Genomic DNA, 18,415 nt, shown 5'->3' with positions numbered 1-18,415 from the left:
GTTGTACAACACTTCCTTGAGCCTATCTTACACCCAATAGTTTGTGCCTCCCAATCCTCCACCCCTATATTGCCCCCCCACCTTCCACTGGTAACTACTAGTTTGTTCTCTATATCTGTAAGTCTGCTTCTTAGTTTCCCAAAGTCCCAAACCACCACACATAACTGCATTACCACGCTGACAGTCTCATAGGACTGTCCACTTCTACCCACTCAGTCCTTCAGTTTACTAGTCTTTAGGAATTAGAAGATTCCATAATTGTCCTTAAAGGATTATTGGTTCCATATGTTAAAACTCTATTGGCAGGTCCTGAGTCATTAATCCTGGCAATTCCAGTACTAGTGCGGTGCTTTCCGAAGAGCAACTGTTCAGTGAAGGTTTGGAGAATAAACGATCCAATACATATGAGGTCTAATTTATTAACATTTATTTCATATACATTCTTGAAAGAACTAAGCAAATTCATGTACCTATCATTTAATTTTATAAAACAAGCATTAAAAAAGATAAGAAGAGGGGGGTGATGGTGGGATGAATTGGGAGATTGGGATTGCCATATATACACTAATATGTATAAAATGGATAACTAATAAGAACCTGCTGTATAAAAAAATAAAATAAATAAAATAAAATTCAAGAAAAAATAAGAAAACTAAGATTTCAGTATCTCTTTTATTTATCTTTTGATTCCCTCTATCTTAAAGCTGATTTCTTTCACATTTGCAAGGAAATGCCTATAGCAGTATCATGTTATCTTGTTCCAGATGACAAAATAAGATGTATGGTTTCACAATTTATTTATAAAACGAAAAAGCTCTTACAATTAAACCTCATTATAGAATTAAATGCATAACCAACATCATTCACAAACTTAAGGGTTTTGAAGGTAATTAAATCTATATTAAAAGAAATATTTGAATAATACATATATCAAAAAAAGAATAAATTTTCAAGTTACACATATAAAACAGGAACACATAGGCATATATACTGTTCTCCTTTCAGCCCCACCTCAGACCTAAATTCTATCAACACTAACTGCCTCTTCCAACAATGCATGAAGAAACTATCTCTGACTACCCTAGGTGAGGAAGAAGCTGCTACTCTCGATACTAGAACTTGCGGTAGCCACGGAAGGAGAGGAGCCCTGGCTGAAATTCTGGCTCGGGCTCTCTCTTCTTCATCTTGCAGAGCATCCTCATACTGAGATGGGAAAGAACTTGGGTCAGTCCCATGAACCTTGGACAGAAACTCCAGGACCTTCATCTTGGTGGTTTCAGCGTGGGCTCTGGGGCCCCACAGGAACTCAAATTGCGCAGGATCAGTGTTGGCCACCTGCCGGTACTCCAGGTATTTTTCCTTCACGAATTCTTTGGTGATGAGCTCCCTGGGCTCCCCAAAGATGAAGTGCTTCCTCCCAGAATATAACCTGGTCACATTCAGAACTTCCCAGACATCGTCTTCGGTAGCACAGTTGCCCTTTACGAAGATCACACCCAGGATAAGTATCAGGATGCCAGTCTTGGGCATGCCCACTTCACCGTGCAGCTTCCCATCATAAGTAAGGCCAATTTGATGAGGAGGCAATAGTGGTGGTTGGTGGGATCCACTTCCTTCAGATCAAGGTGAAAGATCATCCCCAAGCACTCAGAGGCTCTCAGGAGGATCTCAGGGAAGTGGACTTGGCAATCTTTGATGACAATCTCCAACATATCTGCCTTTGTTATTGGCTCTTTCATTTGATACTTGAGCAGCAGGAAATTCACCAACAGAGCCACTTCCTTATCTAGAGCATCTATGGGCACATTCTTGGGGTCTAGCACAGCCTGTGAGATGCCCGGACTATGCTCTTCTTCTTGGATCACGGAGCCCTCATCTCATTTGCTGGATGAGGTGGCTGTGATGGCAGTGGGAGATGCATAGAAACTCTGAGGACCCTCAGGAGTGGGTCCTCAAATACTTGCAAATGAAGCAACTGACAAAGGATTAATCTCCAAAATTTACAAGCAGCTCATGCAGCTCAATATCAAAAAAACAAACAACCCAATCCAAAAATGGGCAGAAGACCTAAATAGACATTTCTCCAAAGAAGATATACAGATGACCAACAGGCACATGAAAAGATGATCAACATCGCTAATTATTAGAGAAATGCAAATCAAAACTACAATGAGGTACCACCTCACACCAGTCAGAATGGCCATCATTAAAAAGTGTACAAATAACAAATGCTGGAGAGGGTGTGTAGAAAAGGGAACCCTCTTGCACTGTGGGTGGGAATGTAAATTGATACAGCCACTATGGAGAACAGTATGGAGGTTCCTTAAAAAACTAAAAATAGAACTACCATATGACCCAGCAATCCCACTACTGGGCATATACCCTGAGAAAACCATAATTCAAAAAGAGTCATGGACCACAGTGTTCATTGCAGCACTATTTACAATAGCCAGGACATGGAAGCAACCTACATGTCCATCGACAGATGAATGGATACAGAAGATGTGGCACATATATACAATGGAATATTACTCAGCCATAAACAGAAACGAAATTGAGTTATTTGTAGCGAGGTGGATGGACCTAGAGACTGTCATACAGAGTGAAGTAAGTCAGAAAGAGAAAAACAAATACAGTATGCTAACACATATATATGGAATCTAAGGGAAAAAAAAAAAAGGTCATGAAGAACCTAGTGGCAAGATGGGAATAAAGACACAGACCTACTAGAGAATGGACTTGAGGATATGGGGAGGGGGAGGGGTGAGATGTGACAGGGTGAGAGAGTGTCATGGACATATATACACTACCAAATGTAAAATAGATAGGTAGTGGGAAGCAGCCGCATAGCACAGGGAGATCAGCTCAGTGGTTTGTGACCACCTAGAGGGGTGGGATAGGGAGGGTGGGAGGGAGGGAGACGCAAGAGGGAAGAGATATGGGAACATATGTATATGTATAACTGATTCACTTTGTTATAAAGCAGAAGCTAACACACCATTGTAAAGCAATTATACTTCAATAAAGATGTTTAAAAAAATAAAAATTAAAAAAAAATAAAGAGATAAAGGAAAAATAATCTATAGTAACCAAGATCTTGTGGCATTAAGTTCAGGCATAGGCAAATAAACCAAAGTAATCAAATAGAGTGTCTCCAAACAGACCCACTTGTACATGGTTGCTTGATTTATTAAAAATGTGCCATTGCAGAGAAGTGGGGAAAGAGCAGTATTTTTTTGAAGAAATGACAGCAGAACAGTTGGCTCTAGAAGAATTCAGACCAGGGCTCTAGCCCCAGCTCTGTCATATTGTAGCTCTGTGAACATGGGCACATATACCAAACTTTATGAGCCTCAGGCCCTTCATCTATTAAGTGAGTTTGATAAGCCCTGTCTTCTAGGACTGTTGGAATATATGTAATATATATAAAGCACATATCACAGTGACTGGCATATCTTAGATGATTAATAGTTTATGAATACATGTCTATAGGATGAAGTGCTATAGGATGTGGAATAGCAAATCAACCAAAATGCTGATTTGCAAGTAAAGCTTCATCAGCTTCCCCCATTTGAAGACATATTATAATAGGGAAGAACAAATCTGACTCCATATTAGATCTGTTCCTTTCACTTTAACCTTACTTTAACCTTTGTGCTCTGCTGCCTGTGCTTAGTCATGCTGGCTCTGCACCTTTTGTAAAAGAATGTTGCCTATAGCTAGAAATATACGGGATAGCCTGACCATGACCTGACCTGAACAGAGAATAACTTTGTCTTGTTGGAGGTCTACAGGAACATCATGTGACCCGACCAACCATGAATTCTGGCTTTTTAGGGCATGAGCCACCCATTTCCTTGCATGGCCCTGCAATAAACCTTCCTCTGCTCCAAACTCCAATGTTTCGGTATAGTTTGGCCTCAGTGTGCCATCAGGCACAGGGACTTGCATTCAGTAACAATATTATTTAATTTGAGTGCTGGGGAGTCTTCTCCAATTGGATGCAACTCAAAGCTCCTAAAATTTGTGTGAAGGGCCATCTTCTTCTATCCCTTCCAGCTGCCTTTCCATCCAAACCACCCCTATTTTCATTCATTCCACCACAAGCAGAAATCTAGCCCTCATTTGTAGATTTACAAAATTACATACAAGATAACAATTCAAATGCCCTTTTTAATGGAGCAGGCTCTGACTCTTAACACAAAGACAAAGAGTGACAGCTCAGTGTCTTCCTCACATCTTACCTCAATCTAGTGACAAACTTTTTTCACAGAAACTCTCTGGACACAATATACATAAAACATCTAGTTTTTGTACTGGGTTCATCTGAACTGGGACAAAGCGCAGGACCCCTTCCATTACTGCCACAGGTGGAGGTTCTCTCGAGTTTACCTAAAATACCAAAGTAACTGCTATGAACAGTTTTTCATTCCAGGCTTAGTCTCTCAACTCTAAGATACAACGGTTGAGTGTCTGGCCTCTGCTCACAACACTGAGAGCCTCATCTAGCCCACCACCCAACTTAACTTAAAAGTACCTCCCACTGGAGAAACTGCAGGGTCCAAAACCTCAAACTTCCTTGCTTTATGACATTTACATTTGACTGTTCTCATCTGGAGCCCATCCTGCTTAACTCTTTTTTATTTGTTATATTTTATTTGTGCAGAGTATTTCACCATCTTCATCATGTGAAAGCGGTTCCTAGACTCTAAAATTCCATAGGCAAGGGCTGGATCTTCTTTATTTTAGCATCCTCAGTACTAATAAGGAGTCTTCCAAAGAGCAGATGTCCAATAATGTCTGAAGAATGAAAGGGCCTATGGCCTAAGGGTTAATTAACAATGGTTTTATTTCTCCTATATCCTTGAATAAGCTAAGCAAATCTGTGTCTTTAATTTTACTACAAGACTAAAATATAAAAAAACAATAATTAACCATTTTCTTTTTGCCTCTATTTTGTGATCCTAATTACTGACATTTCACTATGTGATTCTTTCATATTTCCAAGAAAATACCAAAACTCTTACTCTTAAACCTGATCAACAGCAACAAATGTGTGATCCATGTCATTCATAAACTTAGATTCTGATGCTAAATAAGCCTTTCATAAAAATGACATTTGAAAAATACCAAAAAAAAAAAAAAAGAGGTAAAAGTTCTCCGTACAGAAAAGGAACACAAAGATCTTATCCACTGTGTTCCCTGCAGCCCACTTTGGCCCTCCATTACTAAGAACGTTCACTCTTCATCCACAACATGAAGAATCTGCCTCAGACTTCACTAGGGGCAGGAAAAGCTACTGGACATAGCCCTGGAATTTGCACTGACCACGTCAGTAGTGCCAGTCCTGGCTGCAACTCTCACTCAGGCTCTCTCTTTCTCATCTCTCCAAGCCTCTTCATACCAGGGCTGGAAGGCACTGGGACAGCTTTGTTGACTTTGGCCAAACCTTCCAGGATTTTCATCTTGCAGGTTTCAACCTGGGCTCTTGGACCGCACGGATCACATCTGGAGGATCACGGCTGGGCACCTGCCCCTACTCCAGGTACTTTCCCTGCATCAAATCTCTGGTGGTGAGTTTCTTGGCCTCCCCCCAAGTTAAATGCCTTCTCCTCGCATATACCCCTACACTCTTCAGGAATCCTAAGATCTCTTCCTCAGTGGCGTAAGTGCCATTCATGAAAATCAAACCCAGGAGAGGCATCAGGAGCCCTGTCTTACGCACCTCCCTGCCACCAATCAAACTCTCTTTGCCGGTCATGTCCAACTTGCTGACAAGGGCATAAGAGTAACTTCTGGGGTTGGTTTCTTTTACATTAATGCCAAAGATCAGCTTCGTGTACTTAGAGGTTCTCCTGAAGATTTCGGGGAAGTAGTGCTTGCATTGTACTTTGTGTTGACAATCTTTAGCATGTCTGCTTTTGTAGTGGGTCTCTTATTTTATACTTGTGCAGCAGGAACTGCGCTGTCAACTGCACTATTCTTCCTCATTAGAAGGCGTCTGGGTCAGCTCTGAAATGAGAGCGGGGCCTCAGAGGTGCTTGTGCTTTTCTCATCTTGGCTCTTGGCACCTTCATCTGATCTCATGCATGAAACACCTGCAGAAGCAATGGTAGTGGATGTGGCTCTCTGAGGTTCCTAAGAATGCCAGCAGCAAGGGGGGTGGCTCTGGGCAATATCCCCCAAAATAGGAGGGCAAGTGTCTGACTTTGGGATTTGTAGTGTTTCTCACCACATTTCTTACTGCTCTGCTCCCAAGGCATGGTGACACTGGCCAGGGTCATGAGGCGTAAGTGTGGGCAGGAGAGCAGGTAATTCCAGTCCAGTGGAGGAAGGAGGATAGAGGGTGTGCTCATCTTCAACAGGGAGATAATCCTGTAGCTATAATAAAGACCAGCTTCGCAGGTTTCTTTGAGGGCATTACTCTAGGAACCCGCAGGGCTCCTGTTCTCCTTCCTGCCCCTAAGATCTCTGGTGTAGTGGATTGAACTGTGTGTCCCAAAAGATACGTTCAAGCCTTATTCTCCAGTACCTGCGAATGTGACCGTATCTGGAAATAGGATCTTTGCGAATGTAATCAAATTCAGATGAGGTCATCCTGGAATAGGGTGGGCCCTAAATGAAATGACTGATACCTTTGTAAGAGAAGAAGAGAGGGAGATTTGGATACAGAGACACAGAGGGAAGAAGGCCATGTGATGGCAGAGGCAGAGATTGGAGTGATGCCTCTACAAGCCAAAGGAATACCAAATATTGCTGGCAATCCACCAGAAGCCAGGTTAAAAGCATGGAATAGGTTCTGCCTCAGAGCCTCCGGAAGGAACTAACACTGCCAACAACTTGATTTCAAACCTCTGGCCTCCAGAACTGTGATTGAATAAATTTCTGGTTATTTTAGCCACCAAATGTGTGGTACTTGTCTTGGCAGTCCTAGAAGCTAATACACCCAGGGAGGAAGTTACACGGAGTCTTAGGATGAGGCCTTCCAGCCCTGCCTGAGGTATACTGGGGTGAGAGCAGGGGCTGGCATTCAGGGCCCCTCTGTTCTAGAGTGAGTCATACTCTTAGTTCACATTCAAGATCATCATATTAACTATTAACTAGGCTTGTGTCCCCTCCTCTCTGCTGCTGTGAAGTTGACACTTCAAACCAAAGCAGTTAACTTCCACGGGGCCCCAGGAAAAGAAAGTCAAGGGGTGTGTCAGCCACCACCCCTACCATGGGATACCTAGTACTGACTATTCTGTTGGTCCCTCTCTGTCCTGGGATACTTGGTTCCTAATTATTGAAGGAGCATCCTCACCTTGGCTCCTGGGACTACTCCCTTTGGTGACCAATGGCTACACCATCATCCCCTTAGACCTGATATAAAGAAGTGAATAGGATGCTTAGCCTGACAGTCTGGCCCAGGGTCTTCAAGGGCTGACCACAGAAATTATAAAGACACAACAATCCTAACATGTAGGCCCTCAAAGAAGAGCTTAAAAAACTAAAACAAAAACTGAGGGAACTGAACGGACTTGTAGGCAAATCCACACTTATAGCCAGGGATTTAAACACCTTTCCCTAAGGGATCAACAGTAACAGTAGAAAAGAACTCATCAAGGATTTAGAGGATATGAATATAGTATAAAGGATATAGAACTGAACAGCATCATAATCTAACAGGATACAATTAGTGTTTATAGAACACGACCCAACACAACAGAACACACATTGTTTTCAAGCACACATAGAATATTCACAAGCTAGACCCTGTATAATAAAAAAACCTTAACAAAGGTAAAAGAATGAAATCACACAGAGTGTGATTGGACTCTGAATGTAATGGACTGAAACTAGAAATCAGTAACAGAAACTCAACAGGGAACTGTTCAAATTATTGGAAATTAACTAACATACCCCTAAAGAATATATGGGTCAAAGAGGATTTCTCAAGGTAAATTTAAAAAATATGTTCAAATGAATCAATGAAAATTAAAATGCAATATATCAAAATCTATGGGATGCAAGTAAGGCAGTGATTAGAAGAATTTATAGCACTAATTGCTTATACTAGCATATTAGTTTTCCTTTCCTGCTTTATCAAATACCACTGATTTAGCAGTTTAAAACAACACAAATTATTATTTTATGGTTCTGTAGTTCCAAAGTCTGACATAAGTCTTGTGAGGCAAAAATCAATGTGTTGACAGGACTACATTACTTTCTGCAAGTTTTAGGGTCAACCTACCAAGAAGATACTGCAGTGTTCATTGTGGATTCACTAAACTATAGAGCTGAAAAATATGAGAAACAAAACCGGATAGAACTGAAAAGAAAAATAGATAAATCTATAATTATGTTTAGAGTTATTAAAGATTAGCTAAGCTATTCCATGGTATTATTGCCTTGGCATCCATTTTGTTTGGCCAAGCAGCCTGCAGAGACCTTAAACTGACACTAGCCCCTCATGCACGTGCATGATCTAGATAGCATCCCACAGAGTCACAAGCAAATTAAGTTCCTGATATGACTTCTGCAATAGACCTTGTGATCAACAGTCTCCTCTGCCTCTCAGGGCCACCCCCTTAGATGAGATCCCATGTAACTTACCAAAACTCTACTCTTTTGTTTTGAATTGACCAATCCAGCCTTAGCCTGGGAATCCCAAAGCACTCCACCCACAGACCCTAATAAAGGCATGTGTCCCAGGTTCTGCCTCTGTCTGCAGTCTGCCTTGATCTCCCCATGTGGCCCCTGGAGGCTTGGATGTACTTCCCCCAGGACCTGTGAGTAACGAACTTCTCTATTTCAATTTCTCTTGTGGTCTGTTGTTGGACCACCGCTCACCATTCAGCACCCTTAACTTGTGTTCCTTTTAACATATGTTAATTTAACAAAGACATACCAGGAGTGTTGAACACTCTTCTCTCTCAACAAATGATACAACAACCAGGTACAAAATCAGCAAGGATATAGAAGAACCATCAACCAATAGAATCTAACAAACATTTATAGAACATTCTACACAAAAAAAGGAGAATGCACATTCTTTTCAAGACCTCATGCAACATATACCAAGACAGACCATATCCTAGTTAATGAAACAAACCGTAACAAAATGAAAATAATTACAATCATATAGAGTGCACTCTCTAATGATCATGGAGCCAATATTGAAATCAACAACAGAAGGACAACAGGAAAACTCTAAATATTTGGAAACTAAAAAACACTTTTAAATCATCCATGGGTCAGAGAAGTCTGAAAAGAAATTTAAAAATATGCTGAACTGAATTAAAATGAAAATACAATATTTCAAAATCTGTGGGGCACAGCTGACGCAGTGCTGAGACTGAACTTTATAGCACTAAGATAGTAAATTAAATAAGCAGAAAAGTCTCAGATCAGTAATTTAAACTCACACCACAAGAACCTAGATAAAGAAGAGCAAAATAAACCAAAAGCAAGAGAAGAAAGAAAATGATAAAGAGCAGAACTTAATGAAATTGTAAACAAAAAAACAAAAAAAAAAATGGAGATAATCAATGAAACTAAAAGCTTGTGTTTTTTTGGTGTGGGTTTTTTTTTTTTTTTTGGAAGGACCAATAAAATTGACACACCTCTAGTAAGACTGACAAAGAAGAAAAGAGAGAAGACAGAAGTTACCGAAGTCTTAAATGAATAGCAGAATGTCGTACAGACAGAAAATAATGACGATGATGATTATTATTACTGACAAAATTCAGCACCTATGTATAACAAAACTCTTAGGATGTAATAGAGGCAAATTCCCTCAACTTGATAATGAACATCTAAAAATACCTAAATTTGACATTATACTTAATGGTGAAAGACTGAATGACTTTTCCATGAGATCAGGAACAAGGCAAGAATGTTCACTCTCACCACTGCTATTTAACATAGTACTAGAATGTCTAGCCAGCACAATAAGGTAATAAAAGAAATAAAAGTCTTAAGAATCATATATGAATAGATAATACTCTCCCTCTTTGAAGAAGTCATGACTGTGTATATTTAAAAACCCAAGAAATCTACAAAACAACTCCTAGATCTAGTAAGTGAACACAGCAAGGTTGCAGACTTTAAGATCAATATGCAAAAATCAGTTGTATTTCTATATAGTAGCAATGAACACATGGAAACTATAAATGCAATACCACTGACACTCACTCAAAAAACAACACAACTCTGAAATACCTAAGTATAAATCTAAAAAAATATGTACAGGCACTGTATGCAGAAAAGTACAAAACACTAATGAATGAGATAAAAGAATATCTAAATAAATGGAGAGATATAATATGTTCATGGATTAAAAGACTCAATATAGTAATAATCTCAATTTTTGTCAAATTGATAAACAGGTTTAACATAATACCTATAAAAATTTCAGTAAGATTTTTTTCCATGTCTAGTTAATCTCATCTAAAAATTTATATGGAAAGGCAAAGGAACTAGAATGGCTAAAACAATGTTTTAAAAAGAAGAGTAAAAATGGGAGGAATCTCTTTATCAGATTTCAAGACATTGATTAGCTGTAGTAATCGAGACTGTGATATTGGTGGCTGGGTGGACATTAGACGAATAGATCAGAAAAGAGACCATAGAAATACCCCCATATAAGTATGGAAATTGATTTTCAACAAAGTTGCAAAAGCAATTAAATGGAGGAAGGATAGACTTTACAAAAACTGGTGCTGGAGCAATTGAACATCCACTGGGAAAAAATGCATTTTGACCTAAATCTCAGATCTTATACAAAAATAAATTCAATGTTACATAAGAGTTAAATATAAAATGTAAAGCTATAAAACTTTTAGAAGAAAATGTAGGAGCAAGCTTTGGGGATCTACTGAAGATTTTAGACATTATACCAAAAACACCATCCATAAAAGAAAAGATTGATAAATTAGACTTCATCAAAATAAAAAATTATTCATGAAAAATCTTTTCAAGAGTTATGAAAATACAAGCCAAAGAAAATATTTGCCAAACCAAATATGTACAAAAGATTCATATGTAGAATATCTAAAGACATCTGAAAACAACATTTAAAAAAGGAAACAATTAGAAAATGGACAAAAGACATTATGAAGTAATAAATAAATAAATTTTATATATATATATATGTATATGTATATATTGGTCTCTGCCCCCAGTTCCTGGCACAGAGCTCCTAAAACCCTTATAATTTCCTAAGTGGTAAGAACACCAGGAACATCTCTTGCTCTAATATTTGTCTTTGACTCCATCCCTGACACAGGACCCCTAAAACTCTTGTAAATTCCTAAGTAATAAGAGCATGAGGAGCATCGTTGGTGCTACTGAGGTGAGTCTGGGTGGCTCCTGGATGGAGGCTGGTCACCAGAAAGACCAAGCCATGATTAGAAGCTTGGAAGTTTCAGCCCCATCCCTCATCCTCCAGAGAGGGGAGAGGGACTGTAAATGGAGTTAAAAATTGATCCTGCTTACATGAGCAAGACTTCATAAAATCCCAGTAGTACAGGGTTTGGAGAGCTTCCAGGCTGGAGAACACATCTGCACTGGGAGGGTGATGCACCCCAACTCCATGGGGACAGAAGCACCTATGCTCAGGACCCTCCCAGGCCTTGCCCTATGTACTGATATTTTTTCATCTGGCTGTTCATCTAGATCTTTTATCAAATTCTTTAATACACCAGTAAGTGTAAGTAAGTGGTTCCTTGAGTTCTGTGAGTCATTCTAGCAAATTAATCAAATCCAAGGAAGGGGTCTTTGGAACCTCTGATCTATAGCCGGTTAGTCAGAAGCACAAGTGATAGCCTGGGCTTGCAACTGGCATCTGGAGTTGGGGGGATGGGCACTCCTGTGGGACTGAGCCCTTAACCTGTGGGATCTGATGCTCTCTCCAGGTAGATAGTGTCCTAGTTAAACTGTAGGATACCCAGCTGGTGTCACAGAGAATTGCTTTTTGAGGGGGAAAAAACTTCCAAACATTTGGTGACCAGAAATGTCAGAAGTATGAGTGTTCTATGTGAGTAGTAAAGGAGACACATAGGAAAGAAACACACAGTAGGGACAAACAGGGTTTTTCCTCACACAAGAAGGTGGAAAACTGAGTTTTTTCTTATAGAGACATGAAGAAAGATTTCACTGAAAAGGACATACAGATAGCAAATAAGCACATTAAAAGAAGTTCAACTTCACTAAATTTCAGGGAAATGTGAATTAAGGATGACGATGAGATATCACTACATACTTATCAGAACAGCTTAAAAAAAAAAGTAACAGTATCAAATGTTGGCAACGATGCAGAGAAACTGGATCATTCATACACTGCTGGTGGAAATTGGTGGAAGAAATTTTCACATGTTGGGTATGATGAAGTTGTTCAGGTTTATACATGGTTTAACTTAAACTTATGATAATTAGAACAGCCTGCTTTGTGGCCTATCAAACATACATTGTACATCCTTTTTAACCACTAAAGAAAAGAATGCATTTAAAAATCAAAATGGAGTAACTATGGTTCAGGTATCCAAAATGGAGCTGAGCGGCCACTGTGGATGTGGTTTCAGACACGCTCCTGCATCACTGAGAACTTGAATTTTCTGGACTGTATCAGACTCAAGACACCACCAGCCATTCTCAAAACTATATCTGCTGGCAGCTGCCAGCTGCAACTTTGTGGTCTCAGGGCCTCCCCGTGTAACTATGCAACCATTTCAGACCCCAATCCTTGCTTAACAAGCATCGTTACTTCTTGCCAGCTCCAATTATAATTCATGACAAACAACTTATGTAATTTTGTGGTTTTTTGCCTTTATAAGCCTCCCCCATTTGTAGTCCAGTGGAACACAATTTAAGTGCTTCTCGAATCATGTCTCCTGGGCTACAGGCCTCAGTTTGGCTCAAATAAAACTCTTTTCTATTCCTACTATATATTGGTGTATTGATTATTTCTGTCAACACAATGTAAAATGGCACAGTGACTCTAAAAAACAGTTGGAAAGTTAAAAAAAAAAAAAAAACTAAACACACACTCACCATATGAACTAGAAATGGCACAACTGGATATTTATACTAGAAAATGAAATCTTATGTCCACAAAGAAACCTGCATACAATTGTTCATAGCACCTTTGTTTGTTATAGCTGAAAACGGGAAACAACCAAAATGTCCTGTAGTAGGTGAATGTTTAAAAAAAACTGGGACATTTATGCAATGGAATGAAAAGGGAAAAAAAAACCTATTGATACATGCAACAATCTGGATGGATCTAAAGGCCATACTTGCTGAGTGAAAAAAAAATCAGTCTCAAAAGGTCACATACCATATGATCCATTTTCATAGCATTCCCCAAATGATAAAATGATAGCAATGAAGAACAAATTAGTTGTTGCTATGTATTAGGCATGGTTGGGCAAAGGGGGTTGGCACCACTATTAAGGGGTAACACTAGGTAACCATACTGAATTTTGACTGCAGTGATAGTCACATAAATGTACACACGTGATAAAAGGACATAGGTCTAAACCAATACATTTTACCGAAGTACTATAGTTATATAAGATAATACCATTGGGGGAAACTGGGTAAAATTTACATGAGAACTCTGTACGATCTTTGCAATTTCTTTTGCAATAATATGTAATTATTTCAAAATAAATGGTTACATTCAGTATGATTCTATTTATATAACATGCTTGAGATGACAAAATACAGAGATGGGTAACAGATCAGTTGTTGCCATGAGTTAGTAAAGAAGGAAGGAGTGTGTGAGCATAAAGTGATAATATGAGGGAGCTTCTTTGTACCAGTGGATCAGCTCTGTATTTCGAATGTGGTCGGAGTTATATGAATTAATACATATATAGATATACATACGAATCTAGACATACATTGCAGAATTCTACAAAAAGACACCCCCAAAACAAGAGTTGCAAGCAAAAACTGGCAAACTGTGTGTATCATTTCTAGTGTAGTTAATTTCATTATACTAATATCAATTTCCTGGTTTCGATAATGTACTATAGTTACATAAGATGTCACTATTGGGGAAACTGGGTGATTGTACACCATTGAGAGAAGCTGAGAGATGGATTAAGCTTAGTGATTGCAATACTCTGTACTGTTTTTACATCTCTTGAGTCTATTTTTTAATGAATTAAAAAAGAGCTATGAATAATGTGAAAAGATAAGTCATAGTCCAAGAAAAACTATTTTTAATGAATATAACTAAAAATGACTTGATGTCCAGAGTATACAAAGATCTAAAAATTAATTCAGAAAAAGATAAACAATCCCATAGCAAAAAATAGGCTAAAGACATGAACAGTCAGTTACCAAAGAAGAAACCCGAATGGCAAGTCTGATAATAAGAGGTATTGGTAAAGAATATTGTTGATGGTGAGTATATTGATACAAACATTTGCCAATAACATGTTCATTTGAATATGCAAATTCCTATGACATACTAAATTCACTTTGGGGTATGTATACCAATTATGGCATATGTGCACATAGAGAAATGTATCAGAATGTTCCTAGCAGCACTCTTTGTGATACTAAAAAACTTGGAAACAAAGTAAGCATCCTTTATATGGAGAATGTGCTACAATTATATAATGGGATATTAAATACAGAGAAAATTAATTAATTGGAGCACCCATAGTCAACATGGATGATGGCTGTAACATAATGTCAATGGAGAAGTCAAACCCCAGGAAAATAGAGTATAGAAACGTTCAAATACTATGTATAATTTATGGACATTTTCACATATAGTAAAAGTATAAAAATACAATGGGAATATTTAACACAAAATCCAGGAAAATACTTTCCTTTGCCAAGGTGGCCAGGGGACAGGGTATTATTGGGGAGAGGTACAGTGGGTGCTTAAATAATATTGGCAATGTTTTATTTCTTAATTTTAGTGTTGGTTACACAGGTGCTTATTAAATTATTCTGTATATGTATTTGTGTCTTAAATATTTCATAAGTTGAAACAAAAGAGCAAATTCATAAAAATGCAAAATGTATACAATTAAACTAATAAAAATCAAATAAATTAAAAAATAAAGTATGCATAAGAATCCCAGAGAATAGTCATATTTACATAAATATGAGCAAAATATATGATGCTTCCAGGATCAATAAGTCCCAAATGATGTACCAATGGATGCTAAACATGACAAATACTCTTCTTAAATAATACAAGCAGGGGGCTTCCCTGGTGGCACAGTGGTTGAGAATCTGCCTGTCAATGCAGGGGACACGGGTTCGAGCCCTGATCTGGGAAGATCCCACATGCCGCGGAGCAACTGGGCCCGTGCGCCACAACTACTGAGCCTGCGCGTCTGGAGCTTGTGCTCCGCAACAAGAGAGGCCGCAATAGTGAGAGGCCCGCGCACCGCAATGAAGAGTGGCCCCCGCTCGCCGCAACTAGAGAAAGCCCTCGCACAGAAACAAAGACCCAGCACAGCTAAAAATAAATAAATAAATCTATATAAAATAAATAAATAAATAAATAAATAGTAATAATAATACAAGCAGTGTCGGTACCAGAAGAGTTGACAAGTTTCATAAGCACTTATGATCTTTAACCAGTTGTAATTTTTAGAATTTTTTGCATTCAATTATTTTTACCAGTTCAGAAAGACAGAATGGGAAAAAAAGTACTTTTCCTAGTTGTCTCTTTGGTCTTTATATATTAGGCTGTATTTATTTCTAAACTGTAATCTTTATTACTTATAGTAGATCAAATGCAGAAATTATTGGATTGGGTCAAGCTTAAATTATATTTGAAATACCCAGGATCCAATTGAAATGATCTTCTTGGTTTGTGTCTTTAAACTGTGGTTGTTTTCTTCAGTAAATGCTCCCTGCTAAAGGGTATATATATGATCAAATCTGAATATTCATGGTTGGAAGTATATCCATTCTGAGTTAAATATGAGGGGAAAAAAATGTTCACCTGCTTCCTTATTATCAATCAATTCTGAAGAAAACTCCTTGGAAAAAAGAAAAAGAACATCAATTTCCCAGGTACTTTAGTAGTTCTGCTTCCTTGTGTGTTGATTGACAAAACGTAACTTTTTTTTTGGCCACACCACGCGGCATGCAGGATCTTGGTTCCCCGACCAGGGAGCGAACCCATGCCCCCTGCAGTGAAAGAGTGGAGTCTTAACCACTGGACAGCCAGGGAAGTCCCGAAACATACCTTTTGTAATAGAAGTTAACTTGTTCGTAACCACAGAACTATTTGTCATGCTGTCAAGGCTTTGAAAACCTGAGATGTACTCTTCCTCCTTCAATTAGGATTAAAAAGGAGAAGAGTGTTAAGGTTTCCAAAAAGCAAAACTCCATAAACCTAGTAGTCTATTCCAGTATTTAAAAGGTCTCGTTATGAAGAAATTATTCTTGATAACCACACCAGCTCTCTGATGTGTCAGACCATTTTCTTCCAAGTGAATAAATATTTATCATTTTTCTCTGATTATAAATGTGATAAATGCACACTGTTGAAAATTTGAAATTTGCAGCAAAGTATAAAGAAGAATGAAAACTCCCATCAGATAAACATAGTTGTACTAACATGTTGGTTAATTTCTTTCTGGTCCTTTTATATGTACATTTGGGTTTATTACACATACACATATGTATATATACACATGACAAACATGTTATATATACACATTAATATCTATTATTTAACATTTACTGCATACTGAACATTAGGAATATGCACTTTATGTATATTTGCATATTTAACCCTCATTATAAGCATATTTGCATCCACATGTTTAAAAGAAAACTGAAGCACAGAAACATTTAAAAAATTGCCTGGTATCACATAGCTCTTAAGTTACTAAGTGCTGGAGTAGAGGTTCAGATTGGCACTCTTATTAGCCTGCTTGCCATACAGTAGACATATAACTACCATATAAATATACACATTTACAGACACACACGCGAATATATCACAAAAGCCTTGGCATTAATTAATTTAACAAACTGTTGATTTGACTATCTGTAGGAAGTCCTAAAGGTCCATGGTCCCTGACAAGTAATTTATGGAAACAAAACTTACTCATATTCTTTGCAGAGCTGTTTTCTGAGAATAGATCGCTTACGTGAACCTAACAGACTGACTCCCACCAAATGTGTCATGGATGTAGAGGGAAAGTTATTCAGAGCTGAGAATGAAGCCATGAGCTGGGGACATGCAATGGGAGCTTGTAATAAAGGGAAGCCATGAACATAACAAATGTTAGCCATGTAGAGATATATGATAAATGCCATCCAAGTGGAAAACATCTATATGAGCTTTTAAATTATACAAGGAATGGATTATATTTTGTATTTATAATTACAAAATAAATCATAAATTATCTGCATCTTTTGGTTAACCTAATTGATTTTTCTTTGCATACTTCCAGTTTCCAAAGACCCTGATGATTTAAATATTCCAAGTCATCCATCAGCTAATAAACATGACCAGTCAACTCAGGTACTTTATAAAAACATTTTTCTTTCTTAATGACCATTGGGACGGATATGGGGACAGTCTAATCATTGAAAGCTACTCATTTAAACTCAATCTTGGTGTTTTAATAATCTTCAGGATATTGAGTGCTTGTCAACATTACTTATTACAGAATTAGCCCTTATATTGAAAACGTGTTATTCCTGACCTTTGCTGTCATAACCTCTGGATGCAATTGCATCACACAGTGTCTATTCGTTTTTTTATGTTTGACATCTTTTTTTTTTGTTTGTAGTCAACTAAATTTATTTGCCCTTGCTTTACCTTTACTTCAGATTTCTTAAGGAAGCTATAATGTATGAGAACTTTATACTTTATGAAATAAAATGATTTGGTTAGAAAAATGTAATTAATATGATGGATCACAGAAACAGAGACTTATCACAACAGATAAAATCAGTCATTTCTTTCCTAGGGCCTCCTCTTTTAACAACCCAATTCTAAGTCTATTCTATGGCTTTATTGACTTCTAACAGTAGGACCCTGTGAGGCTCTTCTGGGTACAAAAGCCTTTCTGTGTACCCCATTTGTTGTTTGTAGAAAAAGGCTTTAGTCTCCTAGACTTTCCCTGAGTTCGAAAGAGGAGATTCAAGCAGTTACTAATTAGGGAAGTGAGGGAACGCAGAAACAAAGGAAAAGCATTCGAGAAACAAAGGAAAAGCAATCGAGAAACAATAGTTCAGTGATAAAAACAGTCTTAGTTCCTTCTCAAAGGATATACATAACAATCTGATGTATATCTTTGAGTTCTGCAGGGACTAAGGCCCCCACCCAGGTGGAGAATGTTAACTACATGCTGAGACCCCAGAACCAGAAGATTGAGATTCCTGGAATGCCACCCTGTTACCTCACCATCAACCAATCAGAAGAAAGTCATACACC

At 38.1% G+C, this 18,415-nt stretch overlaps 2 pseudogenes; one reads left to right on the top strand and one right to left on the bottom strand.

Annotated features, from left to right (window-relative positions):
* Positions 1-1,081: 1,081 nt before the first annotated feature.
* On the bottom strand, positions 1,082-6,597 carry LOC133081755 (melanoma-associated antigen B16-like; annotated as a pseudogene).
* A 4,711-nt stretch (positions 6,598-11,308) lies between these two features.
* LOC133081754 (serine/threonine-protein kinase MRCK beta-like) overlaps positions 11,309-18,415 on the top strand; it is a 41,602-nt pseudogene continuing 34,495 nt past the window's right edge.

The sequence above is a fragment of the Eubalaena glacialis genome, chromosome X (assembly GCF_028564815.1).
Source record: "Eubalaena glacialis isolate mEubGla1 chromosome X, mEubGla1.1.hap2.+ XY, whole genome shotgun sequence".
Taxonomy (NCBI): Eukaryota; Metazoa; Chordata; class Mammalia; order Artiodactyla; family Balaenidae; genus Eubalaena; species Eubalaena glacialis.
The sequence above is the reverse complement of the archived record's forward strand: the minus strand, read 5'-3'. Positions and strand labels throughout refer to the sequence as shown.